This window comes from Pogona vitticeps, chromosome 2 (genome assembly GCF_051106095.1).
Source record: "Pogona vitticeps strain Pit_001003342236 chromosome 2, PviZW2.1, whole genome shotgun sequence".
NCBI classification, from domain to species: Eukaryota; Metazoa; Chordata; class Lepidosauria; order Squamata; family Agamidae; genus Pogona; species Pogona vitticeps.
This window is the reverse complement of record NC_135784.1, coordinates 223661081-223688958: the sequence shown is the minus strand read 5'-3', so window position 1 is coordinate 223688958 and position 27878 is coordinate 223661081. Positions and strand designations below refer to the sequence as shown.

The following is a 27878-nucleotide window of genomic DNA, read 5'->3' as shown; positions in this document are numbered from 1 at the left end:
CTTAACGACTAAACAACAACAATCATATCCACTTACTGACAAGACAAAGGGTCAATCAGCATCTAAAAACGAGCTTGTACATAAGGATGCAGAAAACAAAACTAATTTTTTTGCTTTGCTTTATGAAATATTTATAACGAGATGGTTCTAATACACAGAAACTTTTCACTGTTTTTCATAGAAAAGAATAAAGCACCCCTTGGTTACGTTACAGGAGTCTGAGGAAGTTCACAACAACGAATCACTGTTTCCCTTTTAGAGATTCCGATAGTAATACATATGTTTTTCTGATATGTAAGTATCAAAGGACAAAATGGCTTCTTTTAAAATGAAGAATTATGATCAACAGACATGAAATTGTACCAGGAAACATGCTAAATACCTCAGAAAGCTTCCAGCAGGGATGAATTTTGGTAAAAAAAATGGATTTGCACTCATTAGCTGAATACAATGAAACGAAACAATACCATTTTATTAAACAAACCATAACCTTCAATTTTCTTTATTGTAGCATCAATCATGCAAGAGTATCAAACAATGATGCAGCAATTAAGACTATTTTGATAACTGCTATACCTTGAGATCACAGCTGAAGGTATACATTTCTCAGATGGACCTGCAGAGCAGTTAGACACATTTCACTCAAGCCAATTACAGTTTGCAGTTTGATATGTTGTATAAGTAGTCATAACATATCACAGAGACAATTAGAATAATCATACTACAGGAGTTATACTGCATTCCACCACAGTATGTATGAATCCAGTATCAGTGCACCACATCCAAAAGTTTGGGTTTAAGACTTATATAGGCTGTATAAAATAAAGAAATTGGCTGTATTACTCAGTTTTGGTTGCTAAAAAGCAAAATGCAAGAGTTGACTAAAAGGTTTGCCCATTGACTCATAATCTGACAGCAAACTGAGGTACAGTATTTTTCGCACCATAAGACGCACTTTTTTCCCACAAAACAGGGGGGTGGAAAGTCTGTGCGTCTTATGGAGCTAAGAAAACAGATTATATTTTCCTGTTTTCTTCTCCTAAAAAACTGGTGCGTCTTATGGAAAGGTGCGTCTTATGGAGCGAAAGTACTTCTAAAAATAAAAATAAAAAATTAGATTTTCCTATTTCAGATGATTTCCAAAGAAGCAGCTATGTTAGTCTGTCTCAGCATGCTGGGAAAGGTAAAGAGGATCTTATTATTCAGTATAATTCCCCACCCCCACTCTGGACTTCTCCCAACATAAAATTGGTGACTTCATTCCTTCAGCTACGAATTCTAAGTCTCTGGCTTTTATCCATTACTTCACCACTGCCTTTGCCAAATTGTCATTGTTGTAACAATTTCAAGTTCTAGTTCATGCAGTGAAAGAAGCTGAAGCTGCATATTGTAAAATGGGGCTGTAGGGAAGGTTAGGATCAGGATTATGTCTGGGCAGTAATGCATATACAGGTATTGCAACTATCACTGTGTGTAGGCAGACAAATAAAATGCAGAGCGACCAGCCAATTATGACAATCAACCTCATACTGGAAGCCCAATAAAAACATCAGATGAAGAGCATCAGAAGCCTATGAATGACATGATTCAAAATGATCAAGCAGTTCAGTTCAGTTTATTATTATTATTACGGTCTATGGCCAGCGAAAGACAGTGAACATAATACATACTGAATTTATAAGGCAGTCACAACACTAATACAAAGGAAAAAAGAGATATAGGAAAATGATAGCTTGAAATCATCACCCATTAAATCTTTATGTATCTTGAATACAGCTGCGAGACATTTTGCACAAGCAAGTGTAGTCTGAAGATTAAAGGTCATTTGTGTAAGATCTTTGTTTCAGGACAGCCTGAGAACTGGTTAAGCAGAAGGAGAACAAGCTTAACACAAGATTCATGATAGAATCGGCTGTGTAACATAACATGTGTTGTTGGTTCTACTACCATGCCATCACAAGGGCAGGCCCTCTCTGCCATAGGGATATTTTTATACCTCCCATTGGTAACCTCTGAGGGAATAGCATGCTATCAAGCTAGTGAAAAGGCTCTGTGGTGGGTTGGCAACTCCAGGAGAGAGAAGTAAGCAGCCAAGCGTACGATATATCTGAAGTTAACTGCTGTGAGGAAATTGGGGGCTCTGCTAATATCACCTTACCTCTCTATGTCAAACACCCTCTGCTTGATAAGTGCAATTGCCTTGTCTAAGCCGACTGTAAGGAGGGACTGTGGGGAGAAGCCTCTAGATCAGTGGTGTCGAACTGTGGCCCTCCAGATGTTCTTGGACTTCAACTCCCAGAAGCCTTCACCACCACCTCTGCTGGCCAGGATTTCTGGGAGTTGAAGGCCAAGAACATCTGGAGGGCCACAGTTCGACACCACTGCTCTAGATGTTAACTTCTAATAAACTACTTTTAACCAAGGAGAGCAGAAGTGGTCTTGGATAATTAAGGATGTTAATTCTTGGGGGCAGTAATTTAATTTAAGCCGGAAATTGACATAGGCAAGATTTTCTCTACTTCTATTTTGAGTAGGGTAGATTTTAGGTGTAAGCTGATGTTTGAAACACATCTGGGCATTTGGAAGAATGCCCTTATGAACTCTGATTGAATTCTCTCTAATGGGGCAAAACTAGTGGCTGGTGAACCCAGGGTTGTCCCACACAAAAGTTGTGATAAGGTTTTAGCCTGAAATAGCTTGAGAGCTGCAGGGATATATTGTCCTCCCCTAGTTTGAAAGAATTCTAAGATAGCTTGTGCAGATTTTTGTCCTATCTTGGCTACATGTTTGTGTTTTAATTTTTTCTTCCCCCCATTTGATTATAACATTGCCTCTAGGTACTTATAGCTCTACCTGCTCTAGTCTGTGCCCATTAGCACTCCAGACTCTGGCTTTAGGTCTTTTTCCGAAAGCCATAATATTATTTTTTTCATAATTGATCTCAAGTATTGATCAAGCATGCATTTGAGCCCAGCGTAATCCTAATCCTAACCTTAACCCTAGCCCTAATCCTCCCTGCACTTACACCTTGCAACTTCTTACTGTTATGAGTAAAGCAACCCAGAAGGTAGCAGTGATCCAGCAGATATAAGACAGCGCCTTCCAGAGCAGTAATTTTAGAAGAGGTAGCTATGTTAGCCGGTGCTAGCATATCAGGTGAAAAGAATAAAATATAAAGAAGACAATAATGATTTGGCTCCTTAAAGACTAACTGGTATATTTTAATGTGAGCTTTCATGGCCATGGCCACTTCCTCAGAAGCTGCGCAATATGCTCTCCTTGGCTCCTGCTGCAGTCTTTACAAATGGGTGAGCAACATGTGATCCTCCAAATGTTATTAGACTGCAGCTTCCATCAGTCCTATCCAATATGGTGAAATATTATGGAATTGCGGCCCTACAATATCCAGAAGGCCACCAGTTGCCCATCCCCAGCCTATACAAAATTTGGTGTTTGGAACCATCAATGATAGGCCACCTTGTTATGATGAAATATATACTTTGTAGAGAAAAACAGATGGTTGTCTCAATCTGTATTTGGTAAATTAGTTTGCCTTTTTTAATATAATTGGTCAATCGGGAGCCTTTTTTTACACATCCGATGTCTGAGCTACAGTGACAAGATTTGTGTTATCCGGAGGGATACGAGTTGCAAGAAAACTAAAAACACTTTTATCTGTGTAATCTGCCCCCTCTGGGGCTGGCAGAGAGGAGCATGGGAGGATGTGAAGTAAAGCCTGAGAAAATGAGCCTATAAGTAAAGAACCAAATAAACAACAATACAAAAAAAAAAAACCCACATCAGGAAATTCTTGAATATCTGCCTAGACTTTTGTTGCTCCCAGTGGCACATTGTTACTTGTGCACAGTAATTTTTGCACCTTTGATTTCAGCAACTAGCACAACCACCCCATAACTCCCAGTGCCTCTCATCAGACACCCAGGCCAGCTGGGGAGAGGCTCCTCAACTCCATTGTCTAACCAAATAAGGCGTTCGTTCGTTCGTTTAGTCGTGTCCGACTCTTCGTGACCCCATGGACCAGAGCACGCCAGGCCCTCCTATCTTCCACTGTTTCCCAAATTTGTGTCAATACCAAATAAGGCAGCCACAGTTAATTCCTCTTTTAGCTGGCTCTGATGGTGGCATCTCCTCATTAACTACAGTAAGTCACTAATGCAGGCATCAAACCCTACCAATATTGAGGACACAACTAGGTCCTAACTCCAAGGATCAGCAAGCAGCCAAACATGAGATTATAGATTAGTGGACCACTAAATTTAACCGATTGGTCCAATCAATACTCAATGAATATTTACAACCTTAGTTTTAACTGTGAGGTTTGCCAAGGATATAAATATAATAAATAAATAAATACATAAATCAGTATAATTAAGAAGTCATCACCTCACAAGCTGTTAAAATGAGAAAGTGGAAGCTGGGAAGGCTTCTTCACACTGCAAATTTGAAAAGGAAATCTTTATAAGACAAATTGTACACTTCAAAGAACAAAAAAACCTTATTTTTGTGTGCTCAATTTAACAACTATCTGCTTCATGCTCCTGGTGCAGGGATCTCCAATCACAAAGGATTGGTTCAGCCTTCAAAAAACAAGCTATGAATTAGAAACTACCTAGAAATACTTATTCTGGGAAATACATGTATAAGAAGCAGACAAACAATTTAGTCCACTTTTAACTCTAGTTTCTATTAAGGCCATGTTAAGGCACAGGCTATGACTATATGTGGAAGGTTGATTCTCCACAGTTGGAGGTGTTGAGAACTATAACCGGAAGTGAATTCTCAAGGATAGATGACGAAAGTCCCAGCTTTTATACTGGCCTGGCCAGTCTGAAGGCTTCATATTATCTGCCAACTTCAGGGGCTATAATCGTATTCTCTTACAGAAAGGGCGGAGGCAGGGGGGGGGTTGGACTCAGGCTTCAAATTGCCTGTGGTTCTTTAGTATGCTCAACACATTTCAAAAAGCCTGTCAAAACTGTGACAATTTATTTTACCATTTTTCTTCTGTTCTGCTTTTACACATTCTAGAACAAACTATCTAATTACACATACTCTCTACTTAAACAAACAATTCTTGGCCAACCAGCTAGCAGTATTTTTTCTTACTTACTCCACAAAAAATCTTACACAATTTTTGGTCGTATATGAGAAAAATTATATTAGATAAAATATTTATAATGATCATTTGCACAGTCAGATGGAGCAGCATAGGCTACAGCACAGTGTTTCCTAACCTAAGGGTCTTGTCCCCCAAGAAATGTTTTCTGGGAGGGGGGGTCACAAGTTGTCTTATATATGATGTAGCCTTTGTCAATTTATTTCTTCATCTTTCAGTTTGGGACATTAAAGTATGTGTGTATATGTATGAATGAGAAACAGATCCTTTGGGGAGAAAGAAACCTCTACTTTCTGGGAAGGGATGATCAGGACTAAAAAATTTTTTTTACAAAAAAATAAATGCCAACATAAAGATATAACATAGAGATTTTAACTATGTTGCATGACTTCAGGAGAACCTAAACAAGAGGAGGAAAATGAAATTTAAAAAACTACACTGACAATAAACCCCAGGCGGGGGACATAAAAACTAACGGCCTGCCTCTTCTGCAGGGGGTGCAAGGAAAGCTTTGTGCCAGTTTCTGAGAGGGACCTCCTTTCAGTGAAGGTTTTGCTCCTTCCCTGGGTACCACCACAATGTCCTTCCACCCTCTGGCCCACCTTTGAAGTCCTTTGCTTCTCTTCACTCTACCTTTTTTGACATGGCAGCAACAGAGTCAGGAGGAGGAGGAGGAGGAGGAGAGTGAGCAGCAGCAACATTGATGGCGCTGCCATCTTGGGGGAACAATGACAACAGCCTGTTTATGTAAATATCATGGTAGGGTTGCAGGTTACCTGTCTATTATAAAAGGAGGGTTTTGACTTTTAAAAAAAGGTTGGGAACCACTGTTTTAGCAGAATCACGCTCTTCATAAATGTTTGAATTGGAAGTTCAGTTCAAAAGGATTCTAGGAACAGCAGTTCTTGAAAATAAAAGTTTTTAAAACACAGTTTTCAAGCTCCCAGAATTCTTTCAACTAGTTCAACTTCAAAACTATTTTGGAGAGAGCATTCTAGTGGCTGTATCATGTGTTGCTCTTTTATTTATACTGTTTGAGTTGTACAATAAGAAACATATAGCATGCAATATGGGAAGGAAGAACAAAACCAGTTTTAAGGAGGACTAAGAAAACCAAGGGGTCACTGTCACTGGTAACTCGTGAAGATTTATTTTTAAAAAACTGATTTAATAAACTGGACAAGAACACTACTACAAAGACTCATACAGCCAACATCCCAATCCACTCTTGCTTAACCCATAGAAATTTTCCTTCAGACTTCCTGAGCCTTGCTGACATCTTTGCTTCTCACAACCAACACTGGACTGGGCTAGTCCATATCACTGTATATTCACAGTCTGTTTGCAAGGCCTGGTATATCTAGCCACTCCTGATACCATCATATCAGTGCTTCCCCACACCTCCCTTTCCTTGCCAACTCTTTCCACAAGCATCAATATTTGAATGGGCCTAGTTCTTATCCTACCTCTGTACTTGATCCTGTATCTCCAAATATACGCATTCTTACTTCATTTTACAGTTACATATCATTCTTAGTCTACTGTGTGTAAGGACCTTTTGATGTACAGATACCAAATATACTACATTGTATCTGGTTTTGTATTATTAATTCACGAAAGAGTACTACTGATGCTTAAGAAACATCATCTCATGTACACACACACACATATATCAAACATCAGCAGGAACAATTGATGTGGAGCTTACAGTACTATGACACCGCAATTTACAAATGTACAATCTGGATTAAGACTGAAGAAGGGGAAAGAAAATGTTAAAGCACCCTTGTACCACAATCACTTTCCCCAGAGTCCTGTTGTTAGTGTCTGATCAGAACCCCTGGTCCTGCCAATTACTTTTAAAATTCATTCACTTGAATTAGTTATTAAGTATAATATAAAAATGTTCCAATAAATTTTCTGCCATATGTTAACCTGCCTTCCTCCTGGATTCATAATTTGCATGACAAATACAGATATTAATAAATTCCTGTCCCTTTCTATTTATTATTTATTTATTTAAAATATTTTTCACTCTGCTTTTCTCTTTAAAAAGGACCCAAGGTGGTTTACATAATTAAAAGGCAATACACTGGTGCCTCGCTTAACGGGCGCTCCGTTATACGATGAAATCGCATAACGACGAAGTTTTTGGCCGCCCGCTGTTTTCTGGGACGGATTCCTCGCTGCATGGGCAGCGAAAATGGCTGCCCTATGGAGAATCTTCGCTGGACGGTGAGTTTCAAGCCCATAGGAACACATTAATCGGGTTTTAATGCGTTTCTATGGGCTTTTAAATTTTGCTTTACGATGTTTTCGTTCTACAGCGATTTCGCTGGAACTAACTAACATCGTAATGCGAGGCACCACTGTATTTGAAGCTAAAAATAGTACATATGCAAATAGTAAAAAGGACCAAATACCACTCTAAAAATGGTAAACAAAAGCAACACCTAAACACATTCAAGGCAATAAAAGTACATCCATTAAAAAAATTCACTCAAGCAGCCAGTCACTCAGGGAAAGCTTGCCTGAAGAGAAGGGTCTTCATCTGCTTGCAACTGCTGGATAGCTCAGTGGCTTAATGATCTGGATGTGGAGCTAGATGTTGGGAGTTGATTATGTTTATGATTGATTACAAAGATGAGGCTAGACTGGCCTACTGTGGGGCAGAATTCTAAAGTCTGGGAGCAGCTACAGAGAAGGCCCTCTCCCATTTCCCCACCAAATGCACATGTGAAAGTAGTGGAATCAAGAGAAAGACCTCTCCTGATGATCTTAACATTGAGACAGGCTCATAATGGGACACGGTCCTTGGGATAGCTTGGACCCAAGCCATTTTGGGCTTTATAGATTAGAACCAGTACTTTGAATTGTGCCCGGAAATGGATTGGCAGCCAGTAGAGCTGCTGTAACAGGGTGGTTATGTGAGCTCTATATCCAGTTGGCAATCTGGCTGCTGCATTTTAGACCCACTGAATTTTTAAGACACTATCCAGAGGCAGCCACATGTAGAGTGTGTTACAGTAATCCAGCTGGGATTCACTAAGGCATCTGTCACCATGGCCAGATCAAAAAACTCTTTAGGAACAGGTACAGCTAGCACATTAGTTTGAATTATGCAGGTAAACTTCTGGCCACCACCAAAACCTTGGCATCCAGGCTCAGAGATGAATCCAGGAGCACCCCCAAGCTGCACACCTGTGTTTTCAGAGGGAGTGCAACCGCATCCAGAACAGGCTGCATCAGAAGTCACTCTATTTCTCCGTAGAACTGAGCAGCTCTGCGGAAAAAAAGAACTGAGGGGAATCTTGGGTGGGAGGAGCATGCGCCTCATGGGGGATCATCCCACAAAATAGTTACTTTTAGCTCTAGAATCTTCCGAGAACATCAGTACAGGTGCAGACAAGACCCACTTGTGTGCATTCACAGAGGCTATAAAAAGAATATAAACATTAAAAAAGAGCTGCAAAATTGCTTTGGGGAGTGGTGAGGCTGTGTTATTGGTGCCACCAATTGTTAACAACTTCTGTTATAAATACGAAAACGGACATTAGAGCAGAGAAAGCCTGAGCTTCTTCCAGCCTGCCTTTTCACTTTACAAAATGCTGTGTTTTTCCTCACCCTCAAGCACTCAGGCAGGAGCATGGGTGGGAAGATTCCACACACATGTCCTCTAAGGCCAGAATCCCATGTACATTGGCCTGGAGATTAGAAGATGATACTTTTAAGCAAACAAGGTTAGACTAGCACTGTACAGCAGCTTGGAGAGGTATGGATGTGTTGTAAGCTGCTGGGCAGCTGTCACTAAGCCCAGAGAAAACAAATAGTCATGGGTTTTCAACACTTCCTTTGTGCCTTCAGAAAACCTGATGTGCCTTTGCAGCACTTTTCAATAAACTAGTAATTAATAATGTAGACGTTACATCAAGTTGCACTTAAGGAGAGTGTCCACAGCACATCTGATATACTGTTCAATGTTAAAGTGATAAAACCAATGGCCTTGCTTCACTTTTACTAGTGTAGGGCAACTGCATTTTCAAAGTTGATGTCATCAAGAGAATCTGTCTTCAAAGGGATTGGAGCCCTAACATAACCTGCTTTCTCTGTGTAGGATGAACTCTTTATAGCGCTGTTACAAAAATAGGGATTTCTTGCAATCTAGTCCCATTTTCATCATCTCAGAGCTGCAGAGCTGGAAGGGATCCTATTGATCGTCAAGTCCAGCCCCTGTCATGGAGGCACCGTGGGGGAATTGAACTCCCAACCTCTGGCTCTGCAGCCAGAAGCCTAAACCACTGGGTTATTTTGATATTCACACTGGTTTTGAATATTGTATAAAAATCAAATGACACTTAACATGTCAATAATAGATACAAAGGATTTATCTGCAACTACACTATGATGTTCCTTTAATACCTTGCTGCAATATAAGTGCTTACCTCCTAATAGGTTTTTAGCTTAAGATCTAATCATCCACTCTTGAATTAAGATGCTTGAATGAAGCCAACTCATTTGGAACTAAGCACTTTAATGTCAACAGGGACATATGGTATTGAGACTGAATTACCAAGAATCTCTTGTGAGCCATTTATTATGGAAGCAGGACTTAGGGCCCAGCATTATTAGTAGTATATTCATTTATTCACTGGCAAATAATTCAGAGTAAGACCGTCTTAAGAAAGCAGAAATAGTCTAATAACTGAAATTGGGACAATAATGCACTTCCCTGTTCTTTCATTTAATTTCATATGCCATTGTAATTTATGCCTCATTTTCATCCATAAATACACATCTAGAATGGGAAAACATTTTTAAAAAATAGTTCTGATTCAGTTACTCAAAGATCAGCATTAATACTCCAAGATCAGTGTTAACTGGAAAAAAAATCAGTACTAACATGTATGAATTACATTCAATATATTTACAATCAAGATGTCAAAGATAGCTTAGCTTAAATTAACCAGGTAAATTCAAATCCTAGTTTGGCCATGGAAACTCACTGAGAGGGGAGGTGGAACTGGTAAAACCACTCCTTAAATATCCCACTCACCTTAAATGCCCTATTAGGATTGCTATGAGTTGCTTCCAACTTGGTGGCGCATATAATATACAAACCGTCTATGAAGCAGGCAAAAGGCTACCCTAATTGAAAATGCTACATAAACAGCTATAATTGTAAATTCTCTTCATCAACATATGATGATTTGGAATACAACAACAAAGCTGATCTGTTATGCTACTTGAATACTAGAACCTTTTTTTCAGAGCATTCAGTTTTATGCCTTTGAACAGCAAATAATTTGCAAAAAGAAAATATACTACAAAGACTGAAGCTAATTATGTGATCTTTTATGTGGCCTTTCATCCTGTTTAGAATAATCTAAATAGGACTTTGCTTGTTCTGGATTCTTTTTTTCTTAAGTGACCAAACAGAATTTCCCCTTTGCAGTGTTAAAAAACCACCACAGGAGGGCACCTAAGCTTCTTTAGTCCTCTGCTGCTTACAGAAATAATCATTGTGGGCCATCAAGTCAATTCTGACTTATGGTGACCTTTGCCAGGGCTTTCTAGGTGGAGAGTACTCAAAAGTGGTTCCCCATTCCCTTTTTCTGGAGGCACCTTGAAACTGTGCAGCTTGCCCAAGGCCACACAGGCTGGCTAATCTTGCAAGAGGCACAGTGGGGAACTGAACTCCCAACTTCTGGATCCCCCGTGAGACACCTAAACCACTGAGCCATCCAGAAAGCTTCTCCTGCAGAAAGGGGAGGGGGAGCAATTACGGTGCCCCCTCCAGCTCCAGATGTGTATCTGCAATATAAACATACATTTGGAACAGTGCGGATGGATAATTAACGGCAGGGTGTTTGGAGTGGAAAAATGGTTAAGTGCCCACTCTTTGCAAATAAAATCATAGTCTCATAAATCTACTTTTCAAATCCTGGTTTTGAGGCCACTCTTACACTTATTTTTATATAACATGTTTAATTTGCCACCAAAAATAAATCTCAAGCCCAAGAAATCTGTCTCTCTAACTGGCAGTCACTTACAGAACTCACGTAGAATTGTAAAATGACTATATTTGAGATGATCTACACAAATATTGTATGTGATAAAAATTCTGAACAAGAGAAGTAGCTATTCATCTGGAAAGAAATTGTAATGATGTCCAAACAGCAAAATCCATGATCCAAGAAAGGCAATAACTTTATTAAAGTTAACTGTAATTCCACAAAAAAGCACAAGCTGTCAAGTTCTCCAGGATTATATATCAAGCTAGATAAAAAAAAAATTAGGGAGGAGGAAAGTAACATGAACACCCCAAAATTTGGCTACATGTTTTAAGCCACCAATGTCTTCAATTAAATACCATCCCAAGATGGAGGCTGCAGGTTGAGTTACTGACAAACATTAAATATGACCAGTGGTAGCTTGTCTGTAAGGGCAAGAAGTACAGTATGTGCATCACTTCCAACTCAAGCTATCTCCCCACCATCCAGCTCCTACCAGTCTTAGTGTATATGTGTATACCTACCTGTAAGAGAGACAGAATGCCTTTGGGTCTGTGCAATACCTATCCTCAGTCCTCCCACCACTGGTTGCTGTGCCTTCCACTTCCCAATCATAATGGGCACCAGCAACTACTGAGTATCACAGGATTTCTCGCAAAGCCCACTGAGAGGAAACCACCTCTTGCGGATTTTGTATTTTGTTTTAACTTGGTGGAACAAAACCACCACCATTTAAAAATCAGCGAGTTATACAATGATATATTTTGGGAGGTCAATGTGTGTGTGCACATGTATTCATCACAGTTATGAGTTTAAAAAGAGATTTCAATATTCCAAAGCCTTTGTTTCTTCTTTCCTATTTCTATATAACTATAAATGCAAATAGAATGTAATGCATAGCAACTAAGACTAACACATACCCCTGCCCAAATCTAGAATACAACTGAGTGTGAACTGTCTCTCTTGATGTTTTTCAGGTTAGACAATAGGAAATACAGATCGTAGCAAAGCACCATGGTTCTCTCCAGTCTGTAATATTGGGTTCCCTCCACTCGGTCCACAAGCCTGTCAAAAGTCAGTATTACACATGAACAGCTGTCCAACATGTTACTTCAGGCTTTCCCAAAGCAGGGCTTATTACCAAGAAAGAGGGCAGAAGCTGGCCAGATGCTCTTGGTAAAACCTCAAACCTAAGGCACTTGTAGCTTCCAGGTCAGAAGCAAAGACAGCCAGGTTACAGGGCAGTAACCCAACACACAGAAGACACACAAGTTGTAAAGTTTTTGAGAAAATGCCTAAGCTATCTACAGGGCTAAATGTAAAAACATGTAAGAATTTTATAGACTGTGCTGGATTTCTACTAGTAATTGTAAAAGATTATTCTTGATGTGGATTTTGTAATTTGCTAAAAAGCAAAGCTGAAGTGTTTGAACAATTTAAACATTGGGTCAATTGGTTTGAGTTATACTATAAAAAAAGGTTACCTACCTGTAACCATAGTTCTTTGAGTAGTCCTCTGTGAATCCACACAATTGGGTATTGTTGCACCTGCTCAGGACCTCCCCGAAGTTTCTAGAGCTTAAAAACATGTGATTAGTAGGACATTCCCCCATGGAGCGCATGCTCCACCTGCCAGAGACCTCCTCAGTTCCAAAAAGTCCGCTGCTGTCAGAGGTAAGTGTAGACGACAACTGACTGACAGAGGGGAGGATGGGAGGGATGTATGGATTCACAGAGGACCACTCGAAGAACTACGGTTACAGGTAGGTAACCTCTTTTTCTTCTTTGTGGTCTCTGTGAATGCACACAGTTGGGTGACTAGCAAGTTCACTTACCAGTTGGTGGGACGTCACCGAAGTAAGGAGGTTAGGACGGCTCGGCCGAAGGCTGCATCACATCTAGCCAGTGAGACAAAGGTAGACGGGGTGGACCAAGTGGCAGCACAGCAGATGTGCGAAATGTCAATGTCACGTTGAAAGGCAGTTGAGGTTGAAAGAGCTCTGGTAGAGTGTGTGCGAAGAGTATCTGGAGCTGATTTGCCTGATAGCTCATAAGCCAGAGCGATTGTCTGGGCAATCCACCTAGATAGAGTTTGTGAGGACGGTGCTGAGCCCTTATGAGGGCCATGAAAACATATGAAAAGTTATGGAGTTTTTCTAACAGATCGAATCCTGTCAAGGTAAAAAGCTAAGGAATGCCTGATGTCGAGCTTATGGAGCATGCGCTCAGCATTATTTTGAGGAGATGAAAAAAGTGAAGGTAAGATTAATGGTTGGTTTAAATGAAAGTCTGATACAATCTTTGGAAGAAAAGAAATATCAGGGTAAAGGGTGACCTTGTCTGGATGAAATTGTATATAGGGTGGGTCGGATTGGAGGGCTGAAAGTTCACTGGCCCTTCATTGCAACTAAAAAGACTGTTTTGAGAGAGAGGAATTTGATGTCGGTGGTAGCCATGGGTTCAAATGGAGGCTTTGTAAGTGAGTTAAGGATGATCTGTAGAGACCACTGTGGGAGAAGGGGTCAGTGGTCGCAAGTTACGAAGAGATATAAACCTTCAGTGTGGAGTGAGACAGTGAAAGAGATGTAAAATGAAGGTAAGAAGAGTCTTTAGAGAGACTGGTGAGGATATCAAGTTATTGGAGGTGGTGAAGGAAGAAAATGATTTCCATTTCTGAGTATAGAGGAGTTGAGTTGACGGTTTTCTAGCTTTATCGAGGACAGCCTTTAAGGTGGGAGAATCCTCGATGCTGTAAGCTTGAGAGACATTAGATTTGGATGGTGGATTGCTCCGTTGTCTTGTGTCAGGAAGTGGGGAATGAATGGGAGGTGAAGGTGGTCTGATGACATCTTTTTGAGCTGGGTGAACCAAGGCTGTCTGGGCCACCATGGTGTGATCAAGATCGCATTGGATTGAGACTGATGAAGTTTTATGATTGTTTGTTGGATTAGTGGAATTGGAGGGAACAGATATAAGATGTTGTGAGTTCATTCAATCAAGAAAGTGTCTCCCTGAGAGTGTGCCTATTCCCACTCTGGCACAGTACAGGGCACACTTTGAGTTGTGGGGGGAAGCAAAAACATCTATTGTTAGGGTATCCCAGTGGTTGCACAGTTGGTCGAAAACAGTGTTGTCTGGTGACCATTCGTGCACTGATGTGGTTAGCCTGCTGAGATGGATCTGCTAACGAATTGTCCTGAGTAGCTTCATTGACTATGCGAAAGCCTTTGACTGTGTGGACCACAGCAAACTATGGCAAGTTCTTAAAGAAATGGGAGTGCCTGACCACTTTATCTGTCTCCTGAGAAACCTATATGTGGGACAGGAAGCAACAGTCAGAACTGGTCATGGAAGAACTGAGTGGTTCAAAACTGGGAAAGGAGTACGGCAAGGCTGTATACTGTCCCCCAGCTTATTTAACTTGTATGCAGAATACATCATGCGGAAGGCTGGACTGGAGGAAGCCCAAGCCGGAATTAAGATTGCCGGAAGAAATATCAACAACCTCCGATATGCAGATGATACCACTCTGATGGCAGAAAGTGAGGAGGAATTGAAGAACCTTGTAATGAGAGTGAAAGAGGAGAGTGCAAAAAACGGTCTGAAACTCAACATCAAAAAAACTAAGATCATGGCCACTGGTCCCATCACCTCCTGGGAAATAGAAGGGGAAGATATGGAGGCAGTGTCAAATTTTATTTTCCTGGGCTCCATGATCACTGCAGATGGAGACAGCAGCCCCGAAATTAAAAGACGCCTTCTTCTTGGGAGGAAAGCGATGACAAATCTTGACAGCATCTTGAAAAGCAGAGACATCACCTTGCCAACAAAAGTCCGAATAGTCAAAGCTATGGTTTTTCCTGTCGTGATGTATGGAAGTGAGAGCTGGACCATAAAGAAAGCAGACCGCCGAAGAATTGATGCCTTTGAATTGTGGTGCTGGAGGAGGCTCTTGAGAATCCCCTGGACTGCAAGGAGAACAAACCTATCAGTTCTAAAGGAAATCAACCCTGAGTGCTCACTGGAAGGACAGATCCTGAAGCTGAGGCTCCAGTACTTTGGCCATCTCATGAGAAGAAAAGAGTCCTTGGAAAAAACCCTGATGTTAGGAAGGTGTGACGGCAAGAGGAGAAGGGGACGACCGAGGATGAGATGGCTGGACAGTGTCTGCGAAGCAACCAACATGAACCTGACACAACTCCGGGAGGCAGTAGAAGACAGGAGGGCCTGGCGTGCTCTGGTCCATGGGGTCACGAAGAGTCGGACACGACTAAACGACTAAACACACACACACAGCTACAGGAATGCCACGGGAACAACACGATGGGTGTAGCACCATTCCCAAAGTCTTATTGCTATATATAGAAGGGAGAGGGAGTGTGTGCCTCCCTGTTTGTTAATGTAGAATAAAGTGGTCATGTTCTCTGTGGTGAGTTGGATTGCTTGTCCAGAGATCAAAGGTCGGAAGGCTAGAAAGGCCTTGATTGTAGCTAACAGCTCTAGATGGTTTATATGAATCTGTTTTTCTTTCAAATTCCATAGGGCGTGAATCCTGCGTCCTTGACAGTGAGCTCCCCATCCTGAAGGGCTGGCGTTGGTTATGACCTGTGTCATGAGCTGGAGGGGAGCAAACAGTCAACCGACGAGGAGATTCGGATGGTAAGTCCACCATGAAAGTTGGTTGGAGAGTTCTTCGGATACTAGTAGCTGTTTGTAGGGGTGATCCTCTAAGGGGTTGAAAAGAGAGAGCAACCATGATTGAAGAGGCCTCATTTTTAATATTGCATTTTGAATCACTGCCATTATGGAGGCCATGAGCCCAAGAAGATGCAGAGCATGATGAGCTGTGACATAATGTAGAAGTCGAAATACTTGGATTGTGTTTTTGAGTTTGTCGATTGTTTCTTGTGGGAGAAAGGCACAAGCTCGGGAGGAGTCTAATTGAGCTCCTATGTAGGTAACAGTTTGAGATGGGTCGAGGCGTGATTTTGAAAAATTTACTTTGAGCCTGAGATCTGCTAGGAGGTTTAGGGTAAAGTGGGCATCATTCAGCGTGGTCTGGTAGGAGTCTGGGACGATCAGCCAATTGTCTTATGTATGGAAAGACTGTGATTCCCCATAGACAGAGGAAGGTGGCGACAGGGGCGAGACACGGTGAAAGTTCTGGGTGCTGCTGACAGACCGAAAGGGAGGGTGCAGAACTGATAGGCGGTATCACTGAAATGGAAATGTAGTCATTTTTGATGTTGAGGGTGTATGGTGATATAAGAGTCTTGCAAGTCGATGACTACAAACCAATCTCTGAGAGAAAGGAGAGGGATTATGGTTGAGGGTAGTCATTCTGAATCGTTTGGGGTGAATGTAGTCATTGAGTTTTCTGAGGTCGAGTATTGGGTGGATTTCTTTGGTATCATGAAGTAATGGGAATAGAAACCATTATGAATATCTGACTGTGGAACTGGGAGGATAGCATGTTTCTGGAGAAGAAGAAGTACTTCGTCTTGTAAGACTGTAGAGAAGGGGGTGATCTTTATGCGAGTGAAAGGTGGGGCATGGTCAAATTTGATAAGGTAACCGTGAATAATGATAGAAAGGACCCAGTGATCGTTGGTGATTTGAGTCCATGAACTGAGAAACAGTGAGAGACGGGTATGGAAAGTGTAGATCTCGGGCTCGGATGAGTCAGGGATACGGTTTGGTCTTTTTCTGCTGACGGTGAAATGGTTGCCATCTTTATTGCTGTGTTTGAGATTGAAAGTTAAGACCAGATGAGGTTGATGGCATGGGAAATGGACGGTCAGAGGATTGTGATCTGTAAGGTTTGTATTGTGGCTGGAAAGGCTGGCTGCTTCCTCCACTGAGGGCGTTGATATCTGAAAGTTTGCTGAGTTGAGTAAGAATTTGCTGTTTTGCGAATCTTATGTAAGCTGTCCATATCTTCAGTGGTCTTGTCATTAAATAGTCCAGCTTCGTCGAAGGGAAGGTCTTCAATACGGGTTTTTGTGTCATCAGAGACTACAGCAGATCTGAGCCATGCATGGTGGCGTAGGGCAGTGGAAATGGCCATTGCTTTTGATGCTGTGTCTGCTGTGTGTCTGAAAGCTATGTGCTGTTATTTAGCTAGGTTTGAAGCTTCAAGATGTATGTTTAAAGCTTCTAACTTGGTATCATCAGCACTGCCTGGAGTACAGGGAGTACCCGATTCCAAAGTTGGCGCTGATATACTCCCATGGCAATTTGATAGTGCACGACCCTCATCATGAAGGATGTGAGCGAACAGAGATGTCTCCCTAAGATATCAAGTTTTCTCCCTTCTCTATTAGTCGGGGCCACAGAGGACTTGTTCTGGGCTCGAGACTGATTAGATTTGATTATAATAGAGTTCGAGATGGGACGTTTTGAGAGAAATGAAGTGTCCGTGCCATGAGTTTTGTAATGATTTTCTACTCTCTGAGAAATCTGGAGAGAAGATGGGGTCTTATCCCATGATTCTTTTATGAGATCAAGCACTGCTGGAATAGAGGCAAGACTTAATGGAGGCACTTTATCTTGATTTATATAATTAAATACTAAGTCTTGTTTTTGAGGCGGAGATTCTTCTACCGCAAGCTCTAAAGATTTAGCCATTCTTAGAACCATTTGGCTATACAAAATAAAGTCCTCTGAAGGGGACGGTGGGTGGTTTTCTGCCTCATCAGAGTTCGGAGTGGGAAGATTAGAGGGTGATTCTTGAGAAGCTGCATATTATATCGAGCTATCGAAGGAGGAGCATGATCAGAGGTAGAAGAAGCTGGTGAAGAGGAACGGTGTCGTGGTTTTTGTGGTAAGGGTTTCGAGGTCAGCTGTTGAGTGGAAAGTGGATCAGACTCAGATGGAGGGGTTGGTGGACCTTTGTAAGTAGTAGTGGCTTGAATGGATGAGGGGTGATGTCAGCTCCGAGGTTGAGATGTAGTTGCTATCGAGGGTCCTGGTGTCGCAGAAAGTTTAGACCATTTAGCCGGCGGGTGGTTGACATGTCCGGGATGGTATCTCAAGGCTGGTTTGACAGGTCTAGGTATTTGTCGATAAACTGTGCTTCTGGAAGGTCGGCCATGTTGTTGATATCGAGGTGGAGATGGGGAGGGTGATGGAGAGCACGTGGGTGGATATGCGATGGCATATTTTACACATTTAGGCTCATCATAGTAAAGGTGCTCCTCAATCTTGTCTCCATGGGAATATGTCTCATAGCATATGTGGTATGGGTCTCGGTAGTCATCTCTCTGATAGTATCAGGAGGGTTCTCTATAATATACATATTCTCCATGTGGTGGTTCATATTCCGCAGGAGAGAGGTGCCTGTTTTTCGCTAGACATTTAGGAGGGCACGATCTCAGCAGATAATTGAGCTCGGAGATTGGTGGATATAGTGCTCATCCTTATAGTACAGGGCTGGAATGGGCCAAGGCTGGGCTGGATGGGACATCCGCCACTGAGGGGCCAATACTTGGAGAGGGGCTATCAGCCGAAGCAATGGGCTGACCTAGAGGCAGAGATGAGACATGGCCTAGATCCGAGACAGTCTATGGAGCTTCTCGTGAAGATTCTTCTAAGATTGGTGACGGTGTGGCCGTCCGAGGTGGATCAGAGTGAGTAGGTTGTGAAGATTTTCTTGGTTTCTTTATCTTAGTCTTGTCTCTTTGATTTAGATGGGTCCTTCAATTTTGGATGCTTTGGTGTCGGCTTCGCTCTCGAAGACTTAGAATGGTCTTTTAACTTTGGAGAAGGTGTGGCTAGGCTCGAGATTGAGTTTTGTAGCTGAGGACCATTCATGCCAACAACAATAAACTGATGAGGTGGGCACTACTTCTACAGGACTTTGACTTTGAGATACGGACTGTGAAAGGAACCCAGAATGTGGTTGCGGATGCGCTGTTGTGGAGACCAGAGAACTGAGGAGAGAAGACTAATGAATATTAATGTATTAAATGTTTTATTGTTGTAATTGTTTGTTTATATAAAGTGATGTGTAAATGACTGACATAGAGATATATATTGATGTGCTGAATTGATTTAGATCCTAAACGGTAAGTGTATTATTTGGTAAGTGTATTGGTTTAAAAAGTACCCTGTGTTCCGTTGTTCATAAGAGTAAACTGTAAAGTTTCCCCTCATGAGGCAAACTTTTCTTAGGGGGAAGGAATGTTGCAGTTGGCCCTGTCACTCCTGCCACTCACTCAAGAGCTTATTTTCATGAGCCTATGAGAGAGCTGGAGAGGCGGTTGTGACAAACCCAGACCTACTGGGATATGCCACAGTTTCACTAAGCTGCCACCAACCATTCCCTATAAGAAGTCACACAGACCAGGGATGGATTTTTAAACAAATAAAAGAACAAGGTTTATTTACATAACACACAGGGAAAATAAAATGATTAAGTGAATAAGATACAGTAACGTGGCTTAGTCTCAATCATACATACACACAGTTTGGTTCACACAGAACACTTAACTTGAAGCACAGACCCTGAACCTATCAGTTCTGGCTAACCATACAGACACCTGAACCTATCAGGTTGGTACTGACTGACACACAGTAGTACCCTGTCTGACACACAGACTCCCACTCAAGCTTCTTCTCTCAGCTCTTCTCCAGCTTCTCCCAGCTTCACCACACAGGCTTCACATATATATATAGTACAGCCCCTCCTCCTGATGTCCCGCCTTCCACTCCCCATAGGATGGAACTTTCCCTCCAAACCCATGACAGACAGGTAACATCAGTGCTGTATGTAACACCTCCCCTCTTTATAAGTTGTTTTGTAGGGGGAAAGCTAAGGTGCTTTTCACCAAAAAACAACCTGGACCCAAAACAAACAAAAACAGTCATATATACAATACCATACTTACTTATACTTACACTCTATTAGGCATTTAAACATTTACCATTAACAATACATCAAGTTACCTTTATTCATACAAACCAACATGTTTAATAAACAGACACATTTGACTTTTTGTCATCAAAATATATACATAGTCCATGTTTCTTTCGCCGTCTTCATTCTTCAGGTCTTCTTGACAAGGCGTCAGCAACACAGTTCACTGACCCTCTGACCACCTTCACTTCAAAGTCATAGTCTTGCAGATTTAAAGCCCACCTCATAAGTTTACTATTGTGGGTTTTCATTGTCTTTAACCATTGCAGTGGTGAATGGTCAGTGCACAGAATAAAATGTCTTCCCCAGATGTAAGGCTTGGCCTTCTGGATCGCGTAGACTATGGCCAGGCACTCCTTTTCCACGGTTGCCAAATGTCTCTCACCTTTCTGGAGTTTCCTACTCAGGTAGGACACTGGATGCTGGTCACCATTCTCATCCTCCTGGCAAAGAACTGCTCCTACCCCGCTGTTAGACGCATCGGTGTAGATGATGAACTCCCGGTCGAAGTCTGGAGCACGCAGCACTGGATAGTTGATGAGCGCCTGCTTCAACCTCTGGAACGCCTCCTCACAGTCGCTGGTCCACGGGATGCGGTCATCAGCCTTCTTCCTCGTCAGATCGGTCAGCGGAGCCGCAATCTCACTAAACCTCGGGATGAACTTTCTGTAGTAGCCCACCAACCCAAGAAATGATTTGACCTTTTTCTTGGTGTTGGGTCTAGGCCAATCACGAACTGCTTCTATCTTGGCCTCTAGGGGTTTGATCACTCCTCCCCCTACTATGTGACCCAAGTATTTTATTTCTGGGCTACCCAGCTGCAGTTTGTTCTCTTTGCAGAGCCTAGGCCAAAGCACTCCCTCCCCTGTGTTAAAGTGCCTCTCCCTGGCTTTCTGGTAATCCCAAGCTTTCTTTCTGACCTTTTGAGCTTGCAGGGTCTCTGCTGCTAGCTCTAGGTTTCTCTTTAGGTCATTCCTTAAAGAGTCTATATATGTCACAACATCTTGTGGGTCATCCTGGGTGATCTGCTCCCAATTTTGTTTGATCAAATCAAGGGGCCCTTTCACCCTTCTCCCAAATAAAAGTTCAAACGGACTGAACCCGGTACTGGCTTGTGGCACTGATCGATAAGCAAACAAAAGGGATTGCAGCTTCTGGTCCCAATTGTTTGGATTCTCTGCCAAGTAAGCCCTAATCATGCGCATTAGAGTCCCATTGAACTTCTCAGTTAACCCATTACTTTCAGGGTGATAGGCAGTGGTTTCCTTGTGTTTAATTCCACAGATTTGCCATAAGCGTTTCATGAGCTTCGATGTGAACGATGCGCCCAAATCTGTGATTATTTCTGAGGCAAATCCCATCCTGGACATATACCCCACCAAGGCATCTGCCACTGTGTTAGTTTCAATGTTAGTCAATGGAATGGCTTCAGGGTACCTCGTGGCATGGTCCACAATGGTGAGAATGAACCTGTTCCCCCTCTTTGTGGCCTTGGGCAAAGGTCCCACAATATCCACCCCTATACATTTGAACGGAGTGTCAATCACAGGCAAAGGGCACAACTTTGCTTTGGTCCTGTCGCGGCTATTCCCCTGCCTTTGACACACATCACATTGTTTACAGAACTCCCTGATCTGCTTCCCTATGTCAGGCCAGTAAAAATTCTGTGTGATTCTCTGCTGTGTTTTGTTCACCCCTAAGTGCGCAGCAAACATGTCAGAGTGCCCCCTTTGTAAGATCATGGGGCGATACTTTTCAGGTACCACTAGCTGACTTCGGATCCCATCTCCCCCCTCTGAGATATTCCTCAGGGTCTCTCTATACAAAATCCCCTTTTTCTCTAGAAATCTCACTGGGGTTTCAGGTGTTAGCTGGGCGTCAGTCACCTGTTCAAAACACTTTTGGAGAGTGGCGTCTGCCTTTTGCTCTTGGCCAAATCGGCTGTCTGTGGTTAAGGTTTCCACCACAGCTTCTGAACTCCCCTCTGCTTCCGTCTCGGGCTCATCATTACCCCCCTGAACTGTCCCCGTGGTGGCTTGTGAACGTGTAATCACTAGCACCCGTTTCACATGTTCAGCCAGGTCATTTCCCACGAGCACGGCTGCTGGCAGAGTCGATGAAATCGCTAGCCGCCAAACTCCCCTCCAGCCTTGAAAGTTCACAGGTACCTCCGCTACTGGCAGTGAGATCACCTGCCCCTCAATCCCTGCCACCTTCATGCTCTCATTTGGGATTATATATTCCCTAGGAATAATATCTGGATGGCACAGGGTCACCTGGGAACAAGTGTCCCTCAGCCCCCTATACTGATGGTCAAGTATTCCTACGTCCACCCCTGCTGTTTCAAACAACTGAGAATCTGTTCTCACGAGCAAGCAGCGTTTGACCTCCACAAGAGGACCATTTTCCTCAGCCTGATCAGCAGATGTAACTGTTCCAGATTGAGTAGCCATGGCAACAGGCTCCCTCAGTGACAAGGAGCTTTGCTCTTTCTGGACACAGAACACAGCTTTTGGCTTGGTTCCACTCGAATCCTGAGGCACAATTCCTTTTAGCTGCTTTAATTTCTCACACTCTGAGATTAGATGGCCCTTTCCCTGACAGAAATAACATTTTCTGCTATATTTTGAGTCTTTCTCATCTTGTTTTGGTTTTCCCTCCAAAATCTGAGGTCTTGGTTTCGTGTCTGAGGGCTTCCCTTCACCATGGGCCCCTCCCCCTTGCTGGCTTTTCCCTGGTCCCTGAGAGTACTTGCTGTAGGTTTCTTTAGGTTTCCCCATCGATTTCCCCTCACCCAAGGGCTTTCTTATTTGGGAAATAAAATCTGCGATCTCGGCTGCTTCTGCCACAGATTTCGGTTTCCTTTCCCTCACCTGGAATTTCAGTTCCCCATGCAGGACTGAATAGAACTGTTCCAGCGCTATCAAGTCTTTGAGCTGCTGAAAGGTCTCTGTCCCCTCCTGAGATAGCCATTTCTCTAGCAGCCTCACCAATTGGGCCCCCACTTGGGTAAAAGTCTGCTCTGGTTTCTTGGTGATTGACCTGAATCTTTGCCTCAGCTGTTCCGCATTTATCCCATGTCTGGCAAACACCAGTTTTTTAAACTCTGCAAAATCTTTCATCAGTTCCTCTGGCATCTCTGCATAGACTTCTGCAAGGCTGCCACTGATTAAAGATCGCATGATGGTCATCTTCTCAGTTTCCCTTACTGAGAAGTCCACAAACGCTCTTTCCACTAAGGAAAAGAACACCTCAGGGCAATCTCCCTTGTGGTATACAGGGAATTTCTTCAGGTCAGTTTTAGACAATTGGCCTCCCTCAGAATCCCTATTGTTATTATTGTTCTGGTTCATCATTTCCAATTTTCTTAACTCAAACGCCATTCTTTCTTTTTCCAGAGCAATTTTCTCTCTCTCCAATCTTTCTTCTCTCTCCATTCTCTCTCTCTCTCTCTCTAATTCAAATTGCCGTTGTTTCTCTCTTTCCCTTTCCTCCATTTCCCTCACCCTCAGTTCATGCTGTTGGGCTATGAGCAATTTTCTGAGTTCTGGGTTCTGTTCTCCCGTGCTGTCACCTTGCACTGAGCCAAATTCATCCTCAGAACCTTGGTCTACCTGGGGGTCTTTCACTTCACCCATTTCTGCCATCTGGCTTCGAGTCAAGGGCATGATCCCCCCCCCCGAACAGGCTGCTTTCAAAAGTCAAGCCTCAAAATAAAGCGACCACTTTTTTTTTTCTTTTGCCTCAGAACCAGCTTTCTATAGATTGCTGCTGTTCTTCAGCACTAACTTGCAACAGTTGTGAGCCAGAGTCTACCCCCCTCTGCTAGGCCTCTCAGCAGGCAGGCTAGATCACTGCTACTACACAGTTTTGCCTCAGCTTTTTTCCCGCCAAAACAGGCTGCCTCAGAGCTCCCTAATCTAGTCCCCAATCTGAGGTTACACGTTCTTCTACTAGCGCACCTCCCCGTGAGGTACACCTAGAAGATTACCTACGTGCTCTCAGATTGTCCCTGACTAGACCCCCCTTGCTCTGGGCACTCTTGCCAAGGCTTTGCCGGACCACTGGACAACTGGACCAGTCGTATCCCACACGCTGGACACCAATCAATGTGACAAACCCAGACCTACTGGGATATGCCACAGTTTCACTAAGCTGCCACCAACCATTCCCTATAAGAAGTCACACAGACCAGGGATGGATTTTTAAACAAATAAAAGAACAAGGTTTATTTACATAACACACAGGGAAAATAAAATGATTAAGTGAATAAGATACAGTAACGTGGCTTAGTCTCAATCATACATACACACAGTTTGGTTCACACAGAACACTTAACTTGAAGCACAGACCCTGAACCTATCAGTTCTGGCTAACCATACAGACACCTGAACCTATCAGGTTGGTACTGACTGACACACAGTAGTACCCTGTCTGACACACAGACTCCCACTCAAGCTTCTTCTCTCAGCTCTTCTCCAGCTTCTCCCAGCTTCACCACACAGGCTTCACATATATATATAGTACAGCCCCTCCTCCTGATGTCCCGCCTTCCACTCCCCATAGGATGGAACTTTCCCTCCAAACCCATGACAGACAGGTAACATCAGTGCTGTATGTAACAGCGGTGTCAATTGATATATGAGACTTGACTGAAGGAGGAGCAATCAGATAGGGATTTAAAAGAAATAATAGAGAAGATGTATAAGTATAAAATATATAACTGTTCAATGTTTAAAGTAAGTTTGTATATTGAAAAAGGAAATTCTCTCATACATTGTACATGAGGGTAAATCGCTGTAGAGTTTACCCCCATGATGCAAACGTAACCAAGGGGGGAGGTATGTGACGGACAGGTCAGTAACCACTCCTGTCCATCACAATGGAACTTTGATATATTAACCAATGGTTGAACAGAAGAGGCGGAACTAAGGAAATATAAGAATGGAAGACAGTTAAAGATCAGTTAGGGATATGAGTTAGAGTCAGGGACTTCAGTTAAGTATATCAGTTTGAGAGAGACAGTTTAGGCAGTTAGGACCAGTATTGTGTTAGAGAAGAATAGAGAGATAGAAAACAAGATAAGAAATGAATAAATACCTTGATTAATATGATTATACATAAGCAAATATAAATGTTATCAAAGCACGGTTTACTGAATAAATAAAATAAGACCATCCATTATTTACTATATATGATTTTCTTACAAACACTTAAATAAACATTGTTTAATTGAATAACACTGATTTAAGAGTCATATTTGATAGAGTGAGGAATAAATCCTCTCATGGCAGCGAAAAGGGTTGAAAAGTAAATGTCATAACCTACAGTTCAATGCATTCTAATGGGGGGGGGGGAAATTCACCAAAAATTAACGAAGACTCAGAACAAAGCCAAATTAAGTTTGCAAAGGTTTTACAGGGTGCACTAACGATTCCAAGCATTTTAAAACAGTTTTTGAACATTTTAAGACACATTTAAAATAGTGAAAATGGACATTGCTAAGCGAAACAGGGGGACCTAAACTGTCATCGCTAAGCAAAGCAAGGTCCCGAACATCGCTATGCGAAATTTCCCCATTGGAAACATCGCTAAATGGAGTACAAGATCGCTCCAAAAACCTCATTGCTAAGCGAAAACATCATTAAGCGAGGCACCACTGTAGTCTCTATTGGTTGCCCCAGAGACCTTCCAAGCCCTCCTGTTTCCCAAATTATTCCCCAGCCAGTTCCCTCAGGGAAGGTGGCAGCAGCCCAGCCACAGCCACACTGCCTCTAACCCAGGGCTTGCAGACGGCAGATGTTACCCAACTCCCCTGAATGCATGAATACTGGTCCAGTAGGGCCCTGAAAGCAGCTCTGGTTTATAAGGCGGCTGATGTTGAGGAGGGGATGGGGCAGCCAGGAGTAGCAAGGGCCCAGTCTGGTAAGGCAGAGGGAGACTGAGCCAGGGTCCCTCAGAAAAAGCTGTCAGCCGGCAACAGCCCAGCCACAGCCATACTGACTCTCACCCAGTGCTTGTGGACGGCTCCCCCAAATGCAGGAATGCTGGTTCAGCATGCAGAACATGCATCAGCACTGTTAATGTTACTTTTCAGTAATGTCTTCTCTTTTTTAAGCCTAATTTTTTTAAAAAAGTTCACAACTGGCCCAGTATTTGCATGGGGTTCTGAAACGTACTGCTAGATTTGACTCGGTGACATAAATCCCATGTTTTAAAACAAGCAGAGGGAAATGTGGGGGGGGGGGGAGAAACGACAAATTTCTTAACAGAAGCAATACTCAACCAATTCAAAATTGCAGAAGATGATATTACCTTAACAGCAGTACAGACGTGTACTAATGCATAAATAGCTCATAAAAGGGCAATGTGTAATTTTTAATGTTTTGGCACTCCGACATGTTGCAATAATTCCAAAAACCAATCCCTTCAGTTAGAGGTTATGGCGCTAATGTGTGAGAATGCTACAGGCCATGAACTATGTCTTTGGATAAAGGAGGAGAAAAACAAATCTGAGAAGTTTCAGTTGGGTGTAAAGACGTGTTCCTGGAGAAATGTGTTCTCGGGAGCTGGTGGTGCAGCAGCACCACAGGGATATGAGGAGAATAGCTAAAAATGCAGTGCATCATTAGCTCCACCTGGCAGACACACGCTGTGGGTGACAGTCTAAGAAACCCCCAGCTTAAGTATTAAAGCTGTCTTTTGACAGAAGCATACCAATGTGTCCCCTTTTAAAAAAGAAATAAAGGAACTTTAACAGTAAGAGGGACACACCAGATTTAATGAGAACAAATAAGTTTAGCAGTGCACACACAATTGTATATTGGATGTAATGCACAATGAAATGCAGAACAAATATACTAGAAGCCTTCCAGCGGGCTGGATTTGATGCAGAGATAGCATGGAGGGGGAGCAAAAGCTTTGGTAATGGCTGTGAATCTTCTGAACACAAAAAAAGAAACTAGAGATTCACAAGGAGCAACTAGGAAACACTTTAATGGGTATACTTGTAACAAAGTAATTCCAATACCAAAGTTTGCCACCCAATAATACTTTATTACAGTCTGTTGGTGCCTTTAATCTACAGGCTGTAGTTGTTTACTCTGAAATACTTTGACCTTACAATGATGAAATTCCACAGGTATTTAATTTTTTATTAAAGGTATATCTGAAAAATACAAGTGTCCTACAGATTGTTGCTAACAATTCTAAATGTATGTTGTCAGCGTGCAAAATAGCAAATTGTGCCAGTTGGTTTGAGATTACTTCAGGCTTTCTTTCTCTGAATTACCAACTGTTTCCTAGGAAAACTATACTCTCTTCCGTTGTACATCCTTCCACTGCACTAGTATCTGAAGCCCAGTAACAAAATCCGGAGATAATTTTGAAGAATAAGGCTTCATCTCATCCCACAGCTCCCACACAATGAGATGGATTATTTCCTATGATGATTTGAGAGAATGGGATATGGAGTCTGTTAGGTTCAAAGAAAGATGATTTGAAAGACTTGGGAATGGGTATAGACTGTGAGACTGTTTTTCTCCAAGGACCATTTGGCTGGTACAGTGAGATCCAGATAAAGTCAAGGCCAGATCAAGAGGCCTCAAGCTGGTGAAAGCAACATTCCAAAGCTAATGAAGAAGACGTAACAGTTGGGATCCATCATGAGAAATCTAGGAGGAGAATGATGTTATGCTTCTTTGAAGTTAATTGGTGTAATGCTGAGAGGAGGAGGAGAAGGGGGAGGTCTGAAGTGCGGAGAAAAGATGGGGGATAAAGGGAGAAAAGAGTGAGTCTTTCTGGAAGGTTTTGG

General features: G+C 42.4%; 1 protein-coding gene across 5 annotated transcripts in view; it reads right to left on the bottom strand.

Annotated features, from left to right (window-relative positions):
• The window catches only part of NFIB (nuclear factor I B), a 446840-nt gene that overhangs the window by 374630 nt on the left and 44332 nt on the right, over positions 1-27878 (bottom strand). The gene's annotated exons all lie outside the window — the stretch shown is intronic.